Here is a 14,209-nt window from a genome sequence, read left to right as displayed (position 1 = left end):
AGTCTTCCCTCTGTACTTGTCTGTGTCCTAATTGCCTCTTATAAATAGGACACAAGTCATATTTCTTTTAGAGCTTACATTAATGACCTCATTTTAACTTAATTACCCCTTTAAAGTCCCTATCTCCAAATACAGTTACAATCTGAGGTACTCGGTGTTAGGAATTCAACATATAAATCTGGGGGGGGACACAAGTCAGCCCATTACAGACAGATTATCATAGTGTATGTAAAACGTCTAATAAAAAATTCAAACATAATTATAATATAATCAAAGCCATTATTATTGTTACAATCCTTGTGGAAAGCACTAATTTAAAATAATTACCTAACGGGGCACCGGGGTGGCTCAGTCAGTAAAGCATCTGCCTTCGGCTCAGGTCACGATCCCAGGGTCCTGGGACCGAGCCCCACATTGGGCTCCCTGCTCAGCGGGGAGTCTGTTTCTGTCTCTCCCTCTCCCTCTTGTGCTCTTTCTCTCTCAAATAAATAAATAAAGTCTTAAAAAAAAAGATTACCTAAGATGAATCTTTGTATGTTGGTCAAAGACAAAATGACATGCAATATTCATAAAAGAGAATAAAATTTTAGAAAATGTAGTAGTGAAGTTTATTCTTGTACTTATTAGCAAGGTTAGTCATTTGTATTCAAGCACTATCCTTGGATTGCAAGAGTTTCCCAATGCAAAATGTTCGTTGAATTTTTCTGGTATACAAAGTGCAAACACATCTTAGAACATTGACCATCAAAAACACCTCAAGTAAGAAATAATCATACTTAAAACTGGTTTGTATGGCAGTTAAAATGCTGTATAATTATAATCCATATCTATTTATGCAAATATCTCTAATCTCTATGTCTAGACCTGACATTTTTAAGTCTTTTTTTGTGATGCGTTTTGGCATTAAAACTGATTGGGATTTAAAACTAGAGTTGATATTATTTTTTGCAACCTAAGACCCAACATAAATCTTATATCTTCCATAAAGTCATATAGCATTTATATTTTCTTTTATGACTACATTAACTGTACGTGAACCACATATTTCCCTATAGTAAATATATATATGTGTTATAGTCTATATTATATTCTATATATTTATCAAAAAGATAGCCATATATTTGTTTAGTTTTATTAATGTACACCATAATCATTTATATTTTTATTCATTTTCTGAATGACTATTTTTATAATCTACTATGTTGGCATTATGTATGATCAGATTTTGATTATTGTTTGTTCATAAGTTTCTCTCATTTAAATGCTCCATAAGGAAAAGGATTATTACTAACGCTTTTTTACTTTCTTGCAATACTGGTGTTCCCGTCCTTACGCAGCTCTTATTGTGGACAAAGTGTTCATGTCCCCCCAAAATTCATAGGTTGAAGCCTTGATCCCCAATGTGATGGTATTTGGAGACGGCGTTTTTCAGAGATAATTCAGTTTAGATTAGGTCATGAGAGTGGGGCCCTCATGATGAACTCCGGTTTTCTAAGATACTACAGAACTTGTTCGTTCGCCTCACATGCACACAGAAAAGAATTAATATGAGCACACAGCCAGGTAGCAACCACCTACAAGGCAAGGAAAAAGGCCTCAGAATGGAACCTATGTTACTGGCATCTTGATCTTGGAATACACAGCCTCCAGAGCTGTGAGAAATAAGTTCCCTATTGTTGAATCACCTAGCCCTTGGTATTTCATTATGATTAAGACAGGCCTTTTTTTTAAACATTTATTCTGGATTATAGATCCTGTAAAAGGAAGGATCATCTCTAACACTTCTTTAACATCCTGGAATAGTAATGTGCTTATCCTTATATAACTGAATCTTATCTTGGAATATTCACTACCAGAAGTCAAAAGCAATAGTGATTTGCAACGACCAAAATGGCTTGAGATTTCATTTATTGGAGAATTGTTTTCATGGTATTTCTTACGAGTAATTTAATCAAAGCAATAAATAGTTTTTGACAAGGAATCAATTAGTATAACAGGTTTTAGATGGCAAGGCCTCATAGCCTAGATTTGTTATATCTTAACGCACATTTATTTAGGACATCTCATCATTCGACTTGTTTGGTAATTTTGAAGAGAAATGTCACAGCCAAGATCAAAGACTTCATTTTGTGGATTTCAGCACTGACTCTGGGAAATGGCTTGAATACTAAATGTCACTTGCACCTGAGGGATTCTACATATTGGCAAATTATTCAATTTAGAATCAAGACCTCTGTCTAGACTGGGTCAAGTATATTTATGGCCACCTCTAGAGAGACATTAGACTATTTTTGCATAGATATCACTGGTATCTCAGATATTATTCAGCTTTGCCTTTGTCTCTATTGGGATTCTGTTTTATTATCATGCTTTTCTTTACAGCTATCATTATTTGAGTTTTCCCTGAGTTCTATTTGAGGTATCTCAATTTCCTTTATAGCATATTTAAATCCATTTAAATTTATGAAATCTCTTTAATTTTCATTTCCCCGTTTAGCCCATGTTTTTGTATGGAAAAAAATCTCTCAAAAAATAACTTCTTCCAAACTCTCTTGGGCTAATGGTACAGAACCTGGTGTCATTGCCTCTTACTTAAAACAGACAACAACCTTGGGTATGAAACCTGCCTCTCATGGAAATTATTCCCTCATACCAGCCCATAGTCACACTGAGAACAGAGAGGAATGACCCTTGAGCCTGTCGCAAGCCCTGTACCTCTAAATTTCATCTGTATATTTTTTCCTCTTTTGACACTGAATGCGGTATGGAATTTAGGGCAGCATATCTGGTGCTGCTTACCTAGATTGGAAACCAGTGTTTCCTGCTGAATCCAGGTCCCTTGCTTTATACAAGTAGCAAATACTGTGCCTGCACATGCATCATGGAAAGTCAAGGTGCCACAGGTGCAACCTTGGGCACCCAATTATGAAATCCTTGTAAGCCTATGACTTCAGTTAGGCCAGAAACAGCCATGCAGATGTACCAAGGCCAGAAACTTTGTAGTTCAAGGTCATTCCGGAGCAGTTTTGTACCCTCACACCAAGTATGAAGCCCATTAGCCATTCTGTTTGGATTAAGAATGAGGCCAACAGATTGTGTGAGAACTGCATTGTTTACTTAAAGAGGGTGAGTGGAGATCTCTCTCTCTACAGTAAGCTATAGGAAAGTTCTAAAAATCTCTATTTTTGATTAGCTTTACATCCTCAGTATCTAGCACAGACACTGGCACATATAGGGAGTCAGTGTTTTTACTAAATGAATATAATAAAAAATACTTTTTGACTGTGGTTGTGGTTTCTATATACATCCAATTCTGGTTCTTCTTTCTTTCTGGTCTCATAGTAAGATTCAACTTTCTAAGTCCTTTTTTAATTATGTGAGACTATTGACTTGATCTAAGCAAAGAAACATGAACCAAAGTGATGTGCATCACTTCCATACCAAGGCATTTAAGAACTTGCACAATACACTCAACATGGTCTCTTCCTCTGTTGTCAGCATCACAGAACTTCAGGGTCAGACAACACTGTTATAGGGCGAGGGCTTCTGTATCTCTGAATAAATAGCCATGTTATTTATTTATTTTAATTGTTTTTTTAGAGGGAGAGAGAGAGAGAGGAGGGGCAGAGGAAGAGGGAGAGAGAGAATCTCAAGCAGTCTCCACGTCCAGTGTGGAGCCCGATCTCACAACCCTGATATCATGACAAGAGCCTAAATGAAGAGTCTGATACTTAACTGACAGAGCCACCCAGGTACCCCAAGGGCTTCTGAATCGGAATCGCTGCACATAGGAGACTTCCACTGGAGGGCTGGTCTATCACATGTGATTTTATGCAAGCTTTCGTTTGTTTAGTCACTCATATTTGGACTTCATTTTGTCATACTCCTGTTGTGCTGATGCATAACATTGAATTTATGTCTTAATTGTATCTCTAATAGAAAATGTTGGATCTACATTATTAGACTTTTAACTCTTCGTTGTTTGTTGTTATTATGTATGCATCATATTTCAGAAGTCCATCCTTGACTTAATTTGTAAACCGATTCAATAAATTCCCTGTGAAGTCTTAACTATATGCTCAGATCTTTTTCTTTTTTCTGCTTGTAAAATTACTAATGACTCTGGGGTAAATAGCTCTTTTTTAACAGGCTGTGGGACTTAATCTTGGAAAGTAAAGTGCCAATAGGAGAAGAAATCCATGACAAATCTAACAAATGCCACAGATGAAAATAAAGAACATGCAAATAGTAAGTAATGATTACTTGACCCAGGAAAATGATTTAATTAAATATACATCATTCAGAGTTTTTTATCTCAATAATTAAAACTCTCAGATTTGCAATTAAGAAATAATTCATGCTTTTCCAGGGTTTCACATTGCTCTCCTACATCACAGCATACATTTTCATTGCCTTCTGAAGTATAATAGTAAAGTCTATTGTTAATGCAGGTAACAATAAAAACAAAACAAAACCAAAAATACTGCTATAAAGAAAAAGGGGAAAAGCATTTTAGGTGAGTGAGAGTGCCATTATACGGAATTATTTTTAGATTTAACCTAGAGTCTTGGCTTTAAAAATAAAATAATAAGACTTGACTCTGCAAAAAATGTGAGGGGTAAAGTGGCCGGTGAAACCAGGCAAGAATACAGTACACATGATGGATGTGGTTTGCTTTTGTTTTTTGTTTTATTTTTGGTGGCCATAATTTTGGAAGCATGAGCCAGAAAGGAAATGAAAAATAAAGATTGAGAAATGCGCTTAAATTTAGAATTCAAATTTAGAATTGGAATAAAGAAAGCTATTTCTTCACCAAATACCCCAAAGCAATTTTATAAGTGATGGAAAATTTTGAGCCTGTGATTAAAACTTTACAGGGAATTTATTGAATCAGTTTCACAAATTAGATGAAGTATAACCAGCACTTTACATGCAGAATTTTAACTCTTGGAATACTTTTGTAAATTAGGTATTATTTCATTTTTGCAATTAAGAATTTGGGCTAAGAGAACTTCTAAGTTCACTTGGATAATAAGGTTGGAGCTTGGATTTAAAACCTTCTATGTCTGATTGCAAGGCTTATAATATTTCCACTGGATCTCATTACTTTCTTTAGAAGTCAACTATGCTAATTTGTAAGGGAAGCAAATGGTAGCCTGATTAGTTATAGATAAAAGAAAGGCAGCGATTAGCTACCATTACTTTTATTTCTGGGATTCTTTCTGTTAAACCAAGGCTCTGTTTATGGTAATGGATTGAGTATGAAGTTAAAGAAAGAAAATTGGAAGTTTAATATGAAATATTTGGGTGCAGTGGGGCCTGTTATGGAGTACACAGGTGTTAGAGTTCTATGAACATGAGTTTAGTTTTCATATCTATAAAATGGAAAGTAATACCTTGCCTGTAGGAGTTTTATAGACATAAGTGACAATGCCTAAGTACTTGGGAAAATGTCTGGCTCATGCTAAGAGATCAATATATGACAGTTGTCATTTTCCCGTCTTTTTGAACACTGCTCTTTGGACCGAATGCAACCCAGATGGTTTCTGTGCACATAAGAAGTAGAAGTAATCAGGGTAAAGTTAAGAGCAGTCAGATCAATTGGGTGACAGCCAGACAGGGGACCGAAGCAGTTGCATTTTTCTGCTAAAAGAACGTCAGGCTGTGATATTCCAAAACATAATATCAGATGAAATATTAGAGAGAGAAAATTTTACTGAACTTGGCCATGGCCACTGCATGACTACCATACCTATCTCCCAACAGTAAAAGAGTATACAGAGTGGAATGCCATCCAGGATAATGTGGCCTAATTCTGATTCTTGCCCGTCCCAATTAGCTTTCTGTGGAAATGGACTAGGAGCCCCCCAGTAGAAACAGGCCGGTGTTGTGGTACACAGATATATTACTTTTCACGGGTCACTTTACATTCTACACATCACTGTAGTAGTGTGTGTTGCCATTGCATATATTCCTACAGCATCACTCCAAATGTTTCTGGCCGCAGTTTTATATGTATGAATTATCTTCCATAAACTTTTTAGGTTTCCATAGGAATGTCTGAGAAAAGTTACAAAATCCTGTGCTGGCTACTAAGCTCTTGATTCTGAGCTCCAAATCCACCTTTCCAGACTCCAGTGCTGCAACTGTAAACCCCATTTAGCTTGGCCAGCCCTCCCATCAGGCTCTGCACAAAGAGGGTGCTAGACACAGGCTGAGAAGCTCTAGAAAGGACTTCCTGGGAACTTCTTGTGTTAACTGTTAATTTCCTGCTCCAGGCAGCATTGCCCCGCTCCTTTTTCCTCTTGGCAGTGACAGCTTGTAGAAACGGAAGATGTTCCAGGTTGAATTGTTTCCATTACTTGCAGAACTGGTTCATGGAGCCCCCTTTGAGACACCAGTGTCACGCATCTGATACCACTGTCCCCTGCAGGATGTTTGTGTTCCAGCTCCACACAGCTCTGTTCTGACTCAGGGGCAGGATGGCCAGGGGAGCACCACCCCCTTCCCAGAGGTCTGAGTTTCACTCCAGGAGGCCCTTCCCCCAAACTTTTAAATTTTAATAATGCCAACCTCTTTTCATTGCTTTCTCAATTCTGGCCCTGGCGACTGCTTCCCGCAGTGGCTACTACCTCTGAGGCACCTTATGTGTGAAAAAGAGTTCATTCATATAACAGGCAGGGGGGGGGGGGGGGGTGGGGGACTGCCCCTCTTGGAAAGTCCTGCTTGCAAGGTTGGCCCCTGGCTGGTGTCTGGGAACTTAGATTTTTGATTGGTTCCCCACCCTTCCCTCATAAGGATGGTTTGTTGTGCCTAAACCGCAAATACTGTGGTTTATACTGAGTACCTGCTTACCTTCTGGGGGTCTGGAATTCTGGTATGTGATAGGCAGAGAGTGCCAGTGTGACCACCCCCAGTAAAACTCTTGGTTACGGAGTGTCTCATGAGATTCTCCGGTAAAAAAATTCCACATATGTTGCCACAATTCACTGCTGAAGGAATTAAGGGCATTCTGTCAGACACCACCGGAAGAGGGAGGACATTTGGAAGCTCGAGTCTGCTTTCCTTCAATGGCGACCCATGAATCTTCTCCTTTTGCTGATTTTGCTCTCTATCATTTTGCTTTAATAAATCATAGCCATGAATATGACTGTACGTTGAATCCTGTGGGTCCTTTCAAAAACCTAGGGCTGCTCATGGGGACCCCTAACACACCTTAATTTCTCTTTCACGCCCCTCTGTTTTTTATAGTTTTCTATACCTACGTTATAATTCTCTGTATTAAATTTTCTCTGTTGGGATAACTGGTATAGATTAAGATTTAACCTAAAACTGCTCTACAGCAGGGTTTTTCATAGTGTACTTTTTACCTACATCAGAAAAATTCCCTGGAGATAGATAGATGATAGATAGATAGATAGATAGATAGATAAATAGATAGATAGATAGGTTCACATATACACTAGAGGTACTAAATCATAAGCTCTAGGGGAGGGAATTGGGTTTAACATACACCCCTGATGAAGATAATTTTAAAATAAATTTGGAGAACACTTCTCAATGGTGTGAGATAAGTTTATTCTTTCTTGAATACCTGAGAAGGTGTTTATAGTAAATCATATGCTCTTGCCTTTGTGGAGTGAATTTACTTCTTTCATATGAGCAGGCCACTTCCCAGTAGTCAGCATATCCTTGGATGCTTAATACCAATGGGTACTTAATAACTTGGGAAATTGCTTTATAACCATATCATTACTTATTCATAGAATCTGTACATAATATCTACTTTGGGTTTATTCCAAGGTCTTTGATAAGGTCGATAGAAGATAAATTGTGAAAATGTACACTGACACAGTAAAGGGTTTTCCTCCCTTCTTTAAAATAACATTTTATTTTATTTTAAGTAGCAGAGACATTTTTGAAAATTTTCTAGGAGACCCACAAGAAAATGATATGTACGATGAAATTATTAGATACTAAAATGTCTCTAATTTTTTTCTATGGAGTTGATACTTTTTATCAATAAATTGGCAGAGCAAGAATAAAGACCATAAAATTAAAAACATATGACATGCAAATAGGACATGGAGGTTTCAATTATAAAAGCACAATGTAATCTTCCTTTCCCTTTTGACTATAGAAACATGTCTGTGACTCTCACCTTTTCTCCCTCCTACATGATCATCTTGAGCTGACAACTATGATGTGATAATTTACAGACTGAAAAATGACTAAGCTTGTTTCGGGTCATAAAATAGTGCTTAAGTTCCAAAGGTAGTGGGGCAATTAGTGACCTCATTATTCCATCTTGACTTCTAAAGCAACACTTTGAGCAAATAGAACAAGTCAAAGTCACTCTCCAAGAATTGGGAATGTTTTAAACTGGGTGGTTCAAGATCCTTGATTGGAGGCACCTGCTTCAGATCAGGTTAGTGTCTAGAGCAGAGAGGTAGATACCTAGGCATTGCACTGGATTCAGATTTGTTCTTATAATAACTCTCTACCCAGCTCCTCCAGGCTCTCCTTGCACATTATGAACATTAAATGCCATCATAGGATACTGGAATGCATGCTCCTCTGTAGTTTTGGAGTTAATCTGGGAAAAAGGCTAGGATAACAGCAGTCACAGTTCCCTTCGCTTATCACCTCCTGGTATTGGCACATTCTACCGCTCCTAATTCACTGACTCATTGTTTTGACTTGCCATCACTCCTATCTGAAATTTCAGATTAGAAAATTTTAGACCTTTTTTAAGGAAATATTCCAGGTCCTTTCCAACACTGAACCAAATATTAATGAAAAGAAAAGATATAAATGTCTAGAAATAGATTAGGTTATAGAGGAGAAGTTCTTTTTGGTTTCATTCAACATGTTTTGAGCATTTTCTATTTGCTTCTGGACTCGACACTTGAGAGTACACACTTGGTTCCTCAAAAAGACATCCTTTGAGTTATTTTTTTCTCAGTGGGGCAACTGATAACATTTTGGGTGGGAGGGTTATTTGTGTTTGCCACATTGCAGAATATTTAGTGTCCCTGGCCATTGTCTATTAAAAACCTACCTATTTTCCTCTATTATTTTGGCTACCAAATATACAACCCACATCACTGACCTAAGATATGTGCTGCACTTGAAAACCAATATACTTGAATTTTATTCTACGGTAATTTAAATATAATTTCAGTTATATAATTTAAGAGTCAAGAGGACATCATTCCAAAATCTATTGTATCTTTTTTTTTCTGTCTGAAGGTTTTCTTCTCTTTGTTATCACCTAATTCCTTCACCTCTTTTCTGGGCTAGCATCTCAACTTTGTCATATTCATGGTAACATGATTTCCAGAGTGGATGAGTTTTTCTTGGAGACTAAAAGCTTCATGTCAGTTTCCTGACAAGGGAACTTTTTTATTCTTCCTCTTGCAGAGCTGTTCTTTACTACTTAACTACCCATTAAATTCCAACTTCCTGTCTGAGGCAAGCCTTCAGTTCCCCATTAATTTGCCAAGCACAGATGAGTAGTAGGCCCTGAGTCATCAAGGAATTTCCAGTTTGGTTACCAGAGTTAACCACTCCCAAGGCAGTCTTTTATGAATCATTTAGATTTTGACTTTCCTTTCTCTACTCCATCAGATGTTCCTTCTCAATCACGTCACCTTGGTTTTATAACAGAAATCGGCATCGTGCTTTCAATGACTGTAGCAGACCACTTCTACCTAAAATAAGAATTGCTTCCTTACACATAGACAAAAAGAAGCCTTCTCAGAAAGCAGTTGTGTGTCTGAAAGCTTAAGCGCAGAACATTTACTTTAGCTATGAGATTATGGGTATGCCCTTTTGTTTCTCTGGTCTCTAGTTTATATGAAGGACAGGGCCACGCAGTCTCTAAAACATCCAGCAGTGCTATGAGTCTAGACTAAAGGCTAAAGGAAGTTAAGCATTTTCTGTCTGTCAGGTAGGAAACAAATGACACCTGTCTTTTAATTTCTAGAGTATAGTGGGAACCCACGTACATGTAGTTACTGAGTAGTCATTGAGTTACAATGAATAGGTTAAGGTATATAAGAGAACTAATGCAGAAAATGTGCTGACGTAGCTTCTGAACTATACTTCTAGAAGATTCTCTGGATTCTAATTCTTTCTTCAAATTATATTTACACAGCCTCACTTAGCTATTGTCCAAGCTCCAGTGTGCATGCAACCTAGACAAATGCCTAAGTGGCTCCAAGATGAGGCCCTCTTACATGAGGACCAAGCTGACCCTGATAGTATGTTTATAAATCAAATCAAATTCTGAATAGGACAGAAAAAAAGAAGAGGAAAATCAAATGCAAATTAGTTGCATATTCAGTGTTTCAAATCACGATCCTTAACCAGCTGTGTTTAAAAATGATAAAGCTATTCATATTTATGAATATCTGCAACTTATTTGCTTTCAAATAGTTAAACATTTTACACCTAGTTTGGTATATATTTGAGCACATGTGTTAAAAATCTCAGAGAAGTGTAGGTATAAAAAATAATAAAAAAAATTTAGGGTTATAGAGGTATATTCATAAATAGATTTGTGACCATACATTAAGTAACATACAAAATTTTAACTCTATTATTACATGAAATCCATCCTTGCTATTCCTTCATGAAATACATACTTTTTATGTTCTATATATATATCAGTTTTGTTTCTGAAGTGTTTCTTTTATAATTTCTTTTACTGAAAAATGCAAGAAGAAATCCAGTTAAAATAAAACTTGGCAATTGAACAGTTCAGATGTCTTATAACTATTAGGAACTATAGCATTTCTTATATGCTGAGAGTGTTTTAAGTGCTGATTCACTGCATGTTAAGAGGATGTTGACACGTCATCTGTTCCTGGCTCAAAACCTGCAGTGGTCCCTCATCTTACTCAGAATAAAACCAAAGCACTTACAGCAGCTTCCATGCACCAACACGATCGATCTCCACGGTTAACTTTCTGACCTCAACCCCTTTTTTCCCAGACACTCACTCCATTCCAACCATGCTGGTCTCCCTGTAATCTCTCCAATTTCACAGGCGCTCTTGTCTTAGGACGTTTGTACTGGTCATTTCCTCTGCCTGAAACTACTTTCTCTGGCTAACTCTCTCATGTCCTTTAAGCATTTGTCCAAATATTGCCTTTCCAATGAGGACTATATTTTTTTTAAAGATTTTATTTATTTATTTGAGAGAGAGAGAATGAGAGATAGTACGAGAGGGAAGAGGGTCAGGGGGAGAAGCAGACTCCCTGCTGAGCAGGGAGCCCGATGCGGGACTCGATCCCGGGACTCCAGGATCATGACCTGAGCCTAACCTATTCCATAGCCTGGTTCCTTCAAATCAACAGTCAAGATAGAGTCTACCCTGTTCTGCTCCTTGCTGCTTTCCAGGACATTTAATGGCTTATAAAAAGGCCATATGATTTACTTACATATTTAATTTATTGTGTGATGTTTGTCTATATCCTGATAGAATGTAAATAGTAAAAAGCAAGAGTTACTGCTATGGTCTGAATGTTAGGGTCCCACCCAAATTCATATTTTGAGATTTTAATGCCCCATGTGATGGTATTTGGAGGTGGAGCCTTTGGGGAATGATTAGGTCATGGGGGTGCAGCCCTCATGAATGGGACTAATACCCTTATAAAAAAGGCTCCAGAGAGCGCTCTTGCCCCCTGGTACCAAGTGAGGACACCGGGAGAGCTCTGCAGGCGCAACCTGAAGTAAGGCCCTTCCCCCGCCATCTGGGACCCTGATCTCAGACTTCCAGCCTCCAGAACTATGAGAAATACATTTCTGTCATTTAAAGCATTCTGTTTGTAGCTTGCCTTTGTTATTTTGTTATAACCATGTGTTGTTTCATTATAGCAGTCCAAAGAGACTGACAGTTGTTTATCCGCTTTGTTCATTAATGTGTCCCAATCTCTAAAACAGTGATTTACTCACACTCAGCACCCAATAAATAGTTGACTTTTTGAAGAGAAATAACATGATTAGGTAATGATGATAAAGATGATGATGACGGTGGTGGTGGTGATGATAATGATGATAACGTAATTATTCTATTTTCTTTCTACCCTAGGCTAAGTCACTTACTTTCATAACTGACCCAAACCTCCCCCTAAATACTATGGCGTACAGATATTATAATTATTATGTTATCAATGAAAAAAAAAAAAAAACCTGTGACTGGAGAAGTTAAGGAATTTGTCTCAAATTAAACACCTAATAAGCTAGAGGAACTGGGACTGGCATCTAGATCTGTCAGACTTTAAGGTCTAGGCCCTTATCTTATAGTATGCTATAATTTCTCAAAAATAATTTGGGAAAGTAAATTTCATACTTGCTTTGACTGCTGACAAATAATGGAAATAAATTTATTTTATATGAACAATATATTGCATATACTGTAATGCAGTATATCATATGGCCTTTCACCAATTCATTTGATTTTTGGACACTTATTCTGGCCCTTGAATTCATGAATCATTTATCCGGCTTCTACTCACTTTATAAAAACTCTGTGAGTTAATTGTTATGAATATCTTGTGAAAATCTATCAGCAGAAATGAACTATTTGGACATGAAACATGTAGAGTAAAAACTTTTATTAACTCAGCCTGCTTGATAACACAAAATCACAAGTAAAAAGTTATGGGAGATGAGGGAGCAATATTGCCAAAGGAAGGAACTTAAAAGTCTATAAAGATTTCAAGTGGCTAAGTTAAAAATGAGACAAACAAGAAATGTAATAGTTATTATCAACAAAGAATATATGCTATGAAGAGGAGAGATGGAGATAAAAAATAAAATGTGCATAAAATTAAGTAGATAGAAAGTATTCCCATTGTGAAGTATAGCACTCTTACTAGTTAAGTTCATGAGCTCTCTTAAGTTTGCTCATTTTTAAATTGCTGATAAAAACAGATACGACGCTTGACCTTAGCCAAAAGGCCAAGAAGCAATAAAAATAGTATTTACCTCAAAGAGTTGTTTAGAGAATAAAATGAGCTTATATATTTAAAATGATTAGAAACAGAGTCTAGCAAGCATAAATGTTTCTATAACCATTTTATGCTTCTGATGGGCAGAAATATCTCTCTCTTTACTTTCCGATTATGGAAATCAGTTGCTCATGAATGATTTGACTTTGTATCTACTTAGAAGTGGGCAGATTTGCATTCCAGTCAACTCAAGATTTTAATCTGTCCTTTTTCTTCACTTTTCCCTCTGTAGCATCTAAGACTAGATGGAAACATGTAACATCATGATAGAGGAAGGGATACTCTGTTACCTGAATACTGTCCTGCTGGTTTTAGCTGTCCTTTGTACTTAATCCCTCTTAGCCTCTGGGCATGCATTAACCTCCATGCAAATGTCTAGCAGTAGTTACCTTTTCCCACATTGCATCCCCTTCCTGAAGACCTCAGATTCTTTCTAGTTACCAGCTCTCTCAGCATACTTATGTTCATCATGGAAGCTCCAGAAATAATTTAGTGTACTGCATGCCAGGAGCAGGAAATGGGGAATGTAAACATTAATCTGGGCAATTTCTCTGCCTAATCACGCCATGTCATTATTTCCACTCTAACAGGGCCACCCCATGTGGTCGTGGAGCACAGTAGGTGGTCACCTCCTATCAAAAACTCTAAACGATAAGCAGTGCACAAGCCTCATCTATGTTCATGTGTCCCCTCCACGCGTTGTTTCTACCGTCTCACTCTGCCACTCTTGGCCAAAGCCCATGTAGTGATGCTTTTGCTGGGTGAACTGGGGAGTCACTGAGCCCTGAGGCCTTGACCCATTCAATCTGAAAGATGTTGCCAGAGGCTCTTGGTCCCCTCACAGGAAAGAATTCAAGGATAGACCTGACACAGCAGGTGAGCAACACAAGGAGAGTTTCTTAAAGGGAAAGTACACTCTCCAGATGTGAGAGTGGGTGAGCTTGAGAGAAAGCTGCATGCCATGGGGGTTGGGTTTCTGTATCTTATTGACAGTTGTTAACTAGGGGGTGGAATATTAATTACTTGGGACGGGGATTTCTTGGAAGCAAGATTTCACACCTTTTCCACCTTCTTTGGTCAGGGGCTTCCTGTCATGGTACCCGCCATATTGGGCTTGCCTGGTGTGATAGGGCCCTTTGTGGAGTGCTTCCAGGACAGGCCTCTGACTTTCCCACAGCTGACCATGGCTT

At 37.7% G+C, this 14,209-nt stretch overlaps 1 pseudogene; it reads right to left on the bottom strand.

Moving 5' to 3' along the window:
• Nucleotides 1–12,823: 12,823 nt before the first annotated feature.
• On the bottom strand, nucleotides 12,824–12,981 carry LOC112826262 (U2 spliceosomal RNA; annotated as a pseudogene).
• Between the last annotated feature and the right edge of the window lie 1,228 nt (nucleotides 12,982–14,209).

Source organism: Callorhinus ursinus, unplaced genomic scaffold (genome assembly GCF_003265705.2).
Source record: "Callorhinus ursinus isolate GAN/ISIS: 27379988/994484 unplaced genomic scaffold, GSC_fseal_2.0 scaffold4, whole genome shotgun sequence".
Lineage (NCBI taxonomy): Eukaryota > Metazoa > Chordata > Mammalia > Carnivora > Otariidae > Callorhinus > Callorhinus ursinus.
Note: the sequence above shows the minus strand (reverse complement) of the source record. Positions and strands in the feature narration are given on the sequence as shown.